Source organism: Sturnira hondurensis, unplaced genomic scaffold (assembly GCF_014824575.4).
Source record: "Sturnira hondurensis isolate 20B ecotype Veracruz unplaced genomic scaffold, ASM1482457v3 Scaffold0017394, whole genome shotgun sequence".
In the NCBI taxonomy this organism is placed as follows: Eukaryota; Metazoa; Chordata; class Mammalia; order Chiroptera; family Phyllostomidae; genus Sturnira; species Sturnira hondurensis.
In genome coordinates, this window is record NW_028090025.1 from 111147 (window position 1) to 122456 (window position 11310).

Sequence of the window (11310 nt, forward strand, 5' to 3'; positions counted from 1 at the left end):
TAAACCAGGAGGAACAACTGGGGAGGGAGACAGATCACACAACCCAGAATTCCAGTGCGGGGAAATAAAGCCTCAAAACCTCTGACTGAAAAAATCCATGGGGATTGAGATGATGAGAGAAACTCCCAGCCTCACAGGAGAGTTTGTTAGAGAGACCCACAGAATCCTAGAAAGTACAGAAAACCACCCACCCAGGAATCAGCACCAGAAGTGCCCAATTTGCTTGTGGGTAGCAGAGGGAGTGACTGAAACCTGGCAGAGAGCTGAACAAGCAACAGGGTTCCCTCTCAGACTGCTTCCTCACATACAGATCCACAATGCGGTGACTTGGGTTGCCCCACCCTGACAAATACCTAAGGCCCTGCCCCTTATTATGCAATAGGCACACCAAGACAAAAAGTGTGGCCCAAATGAAAGAACAAATTAAAGGTCGAGAACAAATACAACTAAGAGATGAAGAGATAGTCAACCTATCAGATGCAGATTTTGAAAGACTGGTAATCAGGATGCTTACAGAATTTGTTGAGTATGGTTGCAAAAGAGAGGAAAAAGTGAAGGCTATGAAAAGTGAAATAAAGGAAAATGTGCAGGGAACCAACAGTGAAGGGAAGGAAACCAGGACTCAAATAAATGGTTTGGACCAGAAGGAAGAAATAAGTATTCAATCAGAGTGGAATGAAGAAACAAGAATTTAATAAAGAGAGAGAGAGAGAGAGAGAGAGAGAGAGAGAGAAGAGCCTTAGAAACCCCCAGGACATCTTTAAACATTCCAGCATCCAAATAATAGAGGTGCCAGAAGAAGAGGAAGAGGAGGAAATTGAAAATTTATTTGAAAACCTAATTAAGGAGAACTCCCCCAGTCTGGCAGAGGAAATAGACTTGCAGGAATCCCAGGAAGCTCAGAGAGTCCCAAAGAAGTTGAACTCAAGAAAACACACCCCAAGGCGCATCATATTTAATTACCCAAGATTAAAGAGAAGAGAACCTTAAAGCAGCAAGAGAGAAGGAGACAGTTACCTACGAAGGAGTGCCCATAAGACTATTGGCTGATTTCTCAAAAAAAACCTTGAAGACAAGAAGGGGCTGGAAAGAAGTATTCACAGTCATGAAAGGCAAGGCCTATATCCAAGATTGCTCTATCCAGCAAAGCTTTCATTTAGAATGGAGGGGCAGATAAAGTGCTTTCCAGATAAGGTCAAGTTAAAGGAGTTCATCATGATCAAGCCCTTATTATATGAAATGTTAATGGGACTTATCTAAGAAATAGAAGATAAAAAATGTGAACAGTAACATGACAACAAACTTACAACTATCATCAATTGAAGCTAAAACAAAAACAAAAACAAACTAAGCAAACAACTAGAACAGGAACAGAACCACAGAAATTGAGATCACATGGAGGGTTATCAGTGGGGAAAAGGAGGAAGGGAATGGGGAAAAAGGTACAGGGAATAAGAATCATAAATGGTAGGTTAAAAATAGACAGGAGGAGGTTAAGAATAGTATAGGAAATGTAGAAGTTAGAGAACTGACATATACAACCCATGGACATGAAGTAAGGGGGGTAGTGCAGGGTGGAGAGGAATAAAGGGGAGAAAATGAGACAATTGTAATAGCATAATCAATAAAATATATTAAAAATAAAATAGAAAATAAAGAAAACAAAAATAAAATAAAATAGAATGTTCATAATACATAAAGAAGTCTATAGATTCAATTCAATCCCCATTGAAATACCAACACTAAGTTTGTTTCACAGATATAGAACAAATATTTCAACAATTTATATGGAACCATAAATGATGCCAAATACCATCAGCAATTTGAGAAAGAAGAACAAAGTAGGAGGGATCAAAATATCTGATATCAAATGACTGCAAGCCTTCTGTAATCAAAACAGTCTGGTATTGTCATAAGAACAGACACATAGATCAATGGAATAGAATAGAAAGCCCAGAAATAAATCCATGTCTTATGGTCAATTAATATTTGACAAAGGGGGCAGGACATAAAATGAAGTACAAATAGCCTCTTCAATAAATGGTGTTGGGAGATTAGGACAGCTACATCCAAACAATAAAACTAGACCACCAATTTACACTATATACAAAAATAAACTCGAGATGGGTAAAAGACTTCTAAGTCATGACACCATAAAATTCCTAGAGGAGAGCATCGGCAAGAAAATTGCAGATATCCCACATACTGGTATTTTCACTGATATGTCCCCAAGGCAAAGTGTATAAAGGAGAGAATAAACAAAAGGAACTTCTTCAAAATAAAAAGCTTCTGCATGGCTAAAGAAAACATCCTCAAGATGAAAAGGGAACCAATTGTATGGGAAAACATATTTGCCAAAGATACCTCATACTAAGATTTGATCTCCAAAATATATAAAGAACTCTCATGACTCCATACCAGGATGACAAACAATCCAATTTAAAAATAGGGAAAGGCTCTTTGTTCTGAATGAGGCAGTGGAGTACATTGGTTGTGGTGTCTGTGTGGCTTCCTCAGCAGATACAGAGATTCAGATCTTTGTGAAGACCCTAACTGATTAGACCATGACTCTTGAGGTTGAGCTCAGTGACACCATTAACAATGTCAAAGCTAATATCCAAGACCTGGAGAGCATCCCTCCTGCCCTGACTGATTCTTGCACTCAAACAGCTAGTGGATGGCCACACTCTTTTAGACTACAATGTTCAGAAAGAGTCCACCCTGAACTAAATGTTTCGTCTCCATAGTGGCATCATTGAGCCCTCCCTCTACCAGCTCACCCACAAGTACAACTGTGACAAGATGATCTGCCACAAGTGTTATGCCCACCTGCACCCCTGGACTGTCAACTTCAACAAGAAGTGTGGTCACATCCGCAACCTGAGGCCCAATAAAGTTAAATAAGGTCCTTCCGTCACCTCCTCTAGCCTATAGGATAGTCTTCTGACTAATCCCTGTGACCCTGGTGCTTTGATAAAATTTCCCTTTCATTGACTGGAGGAGTAAAAAAAAATGGGCAAAGGACCAGAACTAACACTTTTCCATGGAGGACATACTGAGGGCCCATAGACATATCAAAGATTGCTCAAAATCACAAGCCATCAGAGATGCAAATTAGAACCACAATGAGATATCACTTCACACTGTCAGAATGGCCACCATTAATAAATCAACAAACAAGTGCTGGCAATTTTGTGGAGAAAAGGGAACCCTAGTACACTGTTGGTGGGATTATAGACAGTTGCAGCCACTGTGCAAATCATTATGGAATTTCTTCAAAAAACTAAAAATGGAGCCGCCTTTTGACCCAGCAGTTCCACTGCTAGGATTATACCCTAAGAATCCTGAAACACCAATTCAAATGAACCTATGCACCCCGATGTTTATAGCAGCATTTTTTGACAACAGTCAAGTGTCAAGCACAGCCTAAGTGCTCATCAGTAAATGAGTAGATTAAAAAAATCTATGGTACATTTACACAATGGTATACTACGCAGAAAAAAAAGAGGGAGCTCCTACCCTTCGTGACAGCATGGATGGAACTGGAAGTTGTTATGCTAAGTGAAATAAACCAGGGAGTGAAAGACAAATACCATATGATCTCACCTATATGTAGAATACACTCAACAAATCAACAAAATAGAGCCAGAGACATAGACATAAAGAACAAATTGATAGTGACCAGAGGGGAGTGTGGAGAAAGATAATGGGGGAAGGAAGGGGAAGCGTCAAGTCAAGGAACACATATAAAGGACCCATACACATGGTCAATGGGTTGCTGATTGACTGTGGGAGTGGGTGATTGGGTGGGGCAGGGGAGAGCAAGAGGGAAAAATTGGAACAACCGTAATTATACAACAATTAAAAAAGGGAAAAAGAAAAAAAATCCCATGCTCAAGACAAGATAGTATAATAGTTAACAAGTATAGCATCTTTGGGAGAGATTTTCTAGTTAAATCCATTTTTCCATCTACCTCCATGTAACCCCAGACTAATTACATAATCTGTCTGTGCCTTAATTTCCTCATTTATAATGTAGTAATGATAATAATAGTAGTACAGAACCTATCTCATAATTTTGTTATGGGAATTAAATTAATTAATACAAATTAAACACTTAGAACAGTAAAAAATTCAATGTACCCAAGAGTTGGTTCATGAAGAGATAAAGAAGATTGGCAAGACTTTAACCAGATTTATCCAAAAAAAGGAGAGAAAGCCTAAATAAACAAAATTAGAAATAAAAGTGAAGAAATAACAACTGACACCAAATAACACAAATGATTGAAAGAAGATATTATGAACAATTATATGGCAACAAACTGGACAACCTGGATGAAATGGATAAATTCCTAGAAACATACAATCTTCCACAAATAAATGGGGGAGAATCAGAGAATCTGAATAGAGATATCACAACTAGAGAAATTGAAGAAGTAGTCAAAAACTCCCAACGAACAAAAGCTCTGACCAGATGAAGTCACAGGTGAATTTTACCAAACATTCCGGGAAAAATTAATACCTCTCCCTTTCAAACTATTTCATAAAATTTAAGAAGAGGGAAGGCTTCCAAACTCATCATACAATGCCAGAATTATTCTATTTCCAAAACCAGATAAAGACACTATAAAGAAAAAAAATTATATGCCAATATCCCTGATGAACATAGACACTAAAATCCTCAATAAAATATTAGCAAACTGAACACAGCAATGCATAAAAAAGATCACACACCATGATCTAGTGGGATTTATTCTGGGAATGTGAGGTCGGTGTAACATCACAAAGTAATAAATGTGATTCGCCACATTAAAAAAAATGAAGTATTAAAACCATATGATCATATCAATAGATGCAGAAAAAAGCATTTGACAATATCCAGCACCCATTCATGACAAAAGCTCTTAGCAAAGTGGGATTACAGGGAGCGAATCTAAACATAATAAAGGCCATGTGACAAACCCATTGCTAGCATCATCTTCAACAGGCAAAAACTACAAGTGTTCCCCTTAGGATCAGGAATGAGACAAGGATGTCTGCTTTCACCTCTCTTCTTCAATATAGCAATGGAAGTCCTGGCCACAGCAACCAGACAAGAATATGAAATAAAATGCATCCAAATTGGAAAGGGAGAAGTAAAACTGACATTATTTGCAGATGACATGATACTGTACAAAGAGAACACCAAAGATTCCACCAAGAAACTATTAGAACTGATTAATGAATTCAGTAAAGTAGCAGGACACAAAATTAATATCCAGAAACCAGTTGCATTTTAATATGCTAATAATGAACTAACAGAAAGAAAATTTAGAAAACAATCCCATGACAATTGCTACCAAAAAAAAATAAAACAGATAGGAATAAACTTAACCAAGGATGTAAAAGACCTGTACTCTGTAAATTATAAGACACTGAAGGAAGGAATTGAAGAACATATAAATAACTGGAAGCACATACTGTGTTCATGGGTAAGAAGAATTAACATTATTAAAATGTCCACACTACCCAAAGCAATCTATAGATTCAATGCAATTCCTATCAAGATTCCAATGATGTATTTCACAGAATTAGAAAACTATTTCAAAAGTTTATGTGGAACCACAAAAGGCCCCACATAGCAACAACAATCCTAGAAAGAAGAACAAAGTTGGAGTTATCATGCTACTTAATATCAAACTGTACTATAAGGCTATAGTAATCAAAATGGCACGGTACTGGCATAAAAACAGACAGAGGTCAACAGAACAGAATAGAGAGCCCAGAAATAAACCCACACTTTTATAGTCAGTTAATATTCAACAGGTGAAGCAAGCACATACGATGGGCTAAAGGCACTTTTTTCAATAAAAAGTGTTAAGAAAATTGGACGGATGCATGCTGAAAAGTGAAACCAGACCACCTTCGTACACCACACACAAGAAAATTCAAAATGGATCAGAGATAAGTGTTAGAAACCATAAAATTCCTAGAAGAAAATATAAGCAGAAAAATCTTGGACATTGCTCATAAAAATTTTTTATCGGGTGTATCTCCCCAGGCAAGGGAAACAAAAGAAAAAACACATAAATAGGACTACATCAAACTAGAAAGGTTTTGCGCAGCAAAGTAAACATCATCAAAATAAAAAGACAACCCACAGAACTGGAGAACATATTCACCAAAACATCTAATAAGGGTTTAATATCCAAAATTTATAAAGAACTTACAAAACTCAACACCAAACACTCCCCAAATAACCCAACTTAATGACGGGCAGAGGACCTGAATACAGTCTCCAAAGAAGACATATGGCTAGCCAAAAGACATATCAAAAGATGCTCAATGTTACTAATCATGAGAGAAATTAAAACTAAGACCACTATGAAATATTATCTCACACCTGACAGAATGGCTATCATCAGTAAATCAACAAACAACGAGGGCCAGTGAGGATGTGTAGAAATGGTCTTTTGCACTCTTGATGGGAATGCAGAATGGTGCAGCTACTGTGGAAAGCTCTATGCAGATACATCAAAAAATTTAAAATGAATCTGGCTTTAGAACCAGCTATCCCACTTTGGGGAATATATCTGAAAGAACCCCAAACACTAATTTGAAAGAATATAAGCACCCCTATATTCATTGCAGCATTATTTATAATCACCAAGAGATGAAAGCCACCCACGTGTCCATCAGTAGATGAGTGGATAAAACAACTATGGGACATTTACGCAATGGAATACTACTCAGTAGTAAAAAAGATGGATAGAACTGGAGAACATTATGTTCAGTGAAATAAGCCAGTCAGAGAAAGACAAATACCATATGATTCACTCATATGTAGAATCTAATAAACAATCTGCATCAATAAGCAAGATGGGGATGGACTCATAGATGGAGAGCATGATGACAGCTAAGGCAAGGAGGGAGGTTAGGGAATGGAGGCAGTGAGCAAAAAATAGAAAGGACTCATGGACATGGACAACAGTGTGGTGATTAGTGCTGGGAGGAAAGTGTAATGAGACTAAAAGATAATGTAAAAATTTTTAAAAAAATTTAAAGTAATATTTTAATATATTAGGTTAAATAAAATAGTTATACATTTATGTCTCTTGTTCCTTTTTCCTTTTTAAAATGTGATCACTATAAAAATTAAAATATTATGTGTAATATTTTATATATCACATGTAATATCCAATACAAATATCATATTTCTATATAAATAAATATTATATACATATTACATATGCTCACATTGTCTTTCTATTGAACAGAGCTGGTATAAATAATTAAGTGTTGTGAGAATCATAGAAAGAAAACATTAATCAGCTAGAGTTGTCACATAGGAGATGAAACTCTTGGATACAAATGATGAAAACTCAACACAGACAGCTTAATAAAACACATGTACCACACAAATACAAATATTGGGAGGTAGTTATTGGCTCAATCAACTAAGTGATTCTAACTTCTACATGGTATAGAAGTCTACAACATGTATTTTGGACTGCAGAAGACTGTTTCATCTACCTTGTGAAAACAACATAGTCGAGACAGGCAAAACTATTATGATGCTGTTTGAGCCATTTGTAAGCAACCCAATCAAGAAAGAATCTCTTTTCCTCTATCTTCACTAGATAAATCCTAAGGAGGGTCCTAACTAGCCTGGCCATATCTGTGGTTAGGGGAAGCCAGAGCTGTATTTCTAGGCAAAACTAGTCAAAAAGAGCTTAGACCAAAACAGCAAGAGAGCTTATCTGTAAGGGAATTTAAAACAGTTTTTCCTCTTTAGTTTGCCTCTTTTTAAAAAAGATTGATATCATTACATACCCACCAGAACAGCCAACTGAAAAACAATGATACCACCAATGCTGGTGAGGATGTAGAGAAACTCATTCATTTCCAACTACTCTGAAAAACACTTTGGCAGTTTCTTTTTTAATATTATTTTTTAATTTAATTATTGTTCAAGTACAGTTTTCTGTCTTTTACTCCCATACCAGCCCACCCGCTGTGCTCCCCACCTCCCTCCCATTTCCATCCCCCTTAGTTGTTGTCCATGTGTCCTTTATACTAGTTCCTATAAATCCTTCCCCCTTTTCCCCTGAAATTCCCTCCCCTCTCCCCTCTGGTCACTGTCCGCCTGTTCTCTATTGGCAGTCTAGGTGGACATTGCTAAAGTCACCCAAGGGATGAGTAAACAAGAGGACTGTAGGACTGTCTAGGATTATGACTCAAGCAAAGGTGAAATGAACTTTCTGCTATTCCTGGTCAGTAGCCACATTCTTCCATTATAATGCCCAGTCATCTGTTTTAGCTTTATTAAGGCACAGGGCAGCAAAAGCATGTAGGACATTGGGAGGCAAAAGACTTGGAAAACGGATCCTGGCCTTGGATACCCCAAAAAAGCCTGTTGGTACAAACGTGCTATGCTGTGAGGTCTAAGAACAGAAAGAGAAATAATACTGGGATAATAACAAATGAGCACTTACTGTATGCAGGGCATTTGAAATGCATTGTCTCATTTTATCCTTACAACAGCCTAATGAGGTATATATTATTATTGCCGTCATTTTGCAGGTGAGGAAACAGACTGAGTAGCCTCATGTCATAACTAGTAAGTAGCTAACCCTTGGTTCAAACAGGCTTGCCTAATTCTAAATCTCTTGTTCTTAACCAGCACACACTAAAATATAATAATTTTCTGGACTACCTTTCTAGAGATAAGATGAAGGAAACTGGCATAGTTTAAGGAAGGCCTGGCCTGGAAGACCAAATAGGTTGGCAGATTAGATCAAGAGAGACTGGCAGTGCAATGCCCTGACCAGTGCTCTTGACGTTGTTGTTACTTTTAAGTCACCAGATTTATGAAAGGACAAATGGTTCAACAGTAAGAACACTATATGTGAGAAGTGTATGAGATGATACAGGAGATGACCAAGAGATGCTGTGTGTGATGCTCACAACACACAGTAACAAATAGGAGCTAACTGAAAAAGTATAGTCATTTAAGTGAAGACATTAAGTTCAATGCTAAAGGATGCAACATCTGATGGAAGTAAATAGATTAAAACCCTTACTACAAGCCCTGGCTGGTGTAGCTCAGTGGAATGAGCACCGGCCTGAGAACCAAAAGATTGTGGTTCAATTCCCAGTCAGGGCACATGCCTGGGTTGCAGGCCATATCCCAAGTAGGGTGCATGTGAGAGGAAACCACACATTGATGTTTCTCTTCCTCTCCCCCTCCTTTCCCCTCTCTCTAAAAATAAATAAATAAATAAATAAATAAATAATCTTTTTTAAAAAGGAAAGAACTGGCCTCCAACCCAGGCATGTGCCCTGAGTGGGAATTGAACCACGATCTTTTGGTTCGCAGGCCCACGCTCAATCCACTGAGCTACACCAGCCAGGGCTAAATAAAATCTTTTCTTATTTAATATATATATATATATATATATATATATATATATATATATGTATATATATATTATTGATTATACCACTACAGTTGTTCTATTCCCCCCTTCATTCCCCTCCACCCTGCACACCCCCTCCCCCACCATTCCCCCCTTTAGTTTATGACCACGAGTCTCAAGTTCTTTAGATTCNCTTGGTTTGCTTTTGTTTTAGGTGTGGTTGTTAATAACTGTGAGTTTGCTGTCCTTTCACTGTTCATATTTTTCATCTTCTTTTTCTTAGATAAGTCCCTTTAACATTTCATATAATAAGGGCTTGGTGATGATGAACTCCTTGAACTTGACCTTATCTGAGAAGCACTTTATCTGCCCTTCCATTCTAAATGAAAGCTTTGCTGGATAAAGCAATCTTGGCTGTAGGTCTTTGGATTTCATGACTTGGAATACTTCTTTCCAGCCCCTTCTTGCCTGTAAGGGCTCTTTTGAGAAATCCGCTGACAGTATGATGGGTACTCCTTTGTAGGTAACTGTCCCCTCATCTCTTGCTGCTTCTAGGATTCTCTCCTTCATTTTAATCTTGGCTAATGTAATTATGATGTGCCTTGGTGTGTTCCTTCTTGGGTCCAATTTCTTTCGGACTCTCTGAGCTTCCTGGGTTTCCTGGAAGTCTATTTCCTTTGCCAGACTGGGGAAGTTCTCCTTTATTATTTGTTCAAATAAGTTTTCCACTCCCAGCTGTTTCTTTTCCCCTTCTGGTACCCCTATAATTTGGATGTTGGAACATTTAAAGATGTCCTGGAGGTTCCTAAGCCTCTCATTTTTTTGAATTCTCGTTTCTTCATTCTTTTCTGGTTGGATGTTTCGTTCTCCCTTCTGGTCCATTCCATTGATTTGAGTCCCAGTTTCCTTTCCATCACTATTGGTTTCCTGTGCATTTCCCTTCATTTCAATTAGTTTAGCCTTCATATGTTCCTCTAATATGTGACTAAAACCAACCAGTTCTGTGAGCATCCTGATCACCAGTATTTTGAAATGTACATCTGAGAGGTTCGCTATTTCTTTTTTGCTTCGAGTTATTGGTCTGGGGCTTTGAGTTCTTCTTGAGCCATATTTTGGACTGTTCGTGCCTGTTACTTATGAGGAACGGAGCCCTAGTTGTTCACCAGGGCGGGGCAACTCTGGGGCTGGGTTGTGATGCTGCCGCCACTGACACTGCCACCACCGGAGCAGCCACCCTCGCTGCCAGGGCCCGTGAGTTCTGTCCTACTGAGTGCAACTGTGCAGCCGCGGTCAGCCCTGCGCCTCTGGGTTCGCCCACTGGGGCCTGCGTGGTCCATCTCACTGCTCACTCTGCTGGTTTATCTACTTGAGAATGTGTGACCACGGTCAGTCTGCCCCGCACCTTCACTGGGTCCACACTACTACTCCGGCTGCCTACAAGCTGCTACCCCAGCTGCCTGTGTGCCTGGGTCAGGGATCTTTCCTGCCCGACCCTGCTCCGCTGCAGGCTCCACCCCTCTTACAGGTCTCAGTTGAACGGTTAGCGCATTCAGACTTCCGTATAGTTCAGTTTTCTGTTCTTTGGCTGTGTCTTTGTTTACTAAACCTTTGTTGTATTCAAACTTGGTTGTGGGAGAAGGCACAGTGTTTCCACCTACGCCTCCATCTTGGTGGAAGTCCTAAAATCTTTTTTTTTAAAAAAAGCCTTACTACATTGAGTACTCTGTTGTTGAGGATCTTTTATTACTCTTAACTTTTTTCGACTTTTCTGACTACTTCTTAATTGATTTTTTATAGAATTTAAATTAAACATGCTTTTTCCCAGTTTTTCCAAATGTACACTCCAAATATGTAACAACTTGCAAAACAGTATAATATTACAACCAGAATCTTGACATTGATATAACCTACC

The 11310-nt window shown here is 38.5% G+C and overlaps 1 pseudogene; it reads left to right on the forward strand.

Moving 5' to 3' along the window:
- Positions 1-2449: 2449 nt before the first annotated feature.
- Positions 2450-2904, forward strand: LOC119002045 (ubiquitin-60S ribosomal protein L40-like; annotated as a pseudogene).
- The last annotated feature ends 8406 nt before the right edge of the window (positions 2905-11310 follow it).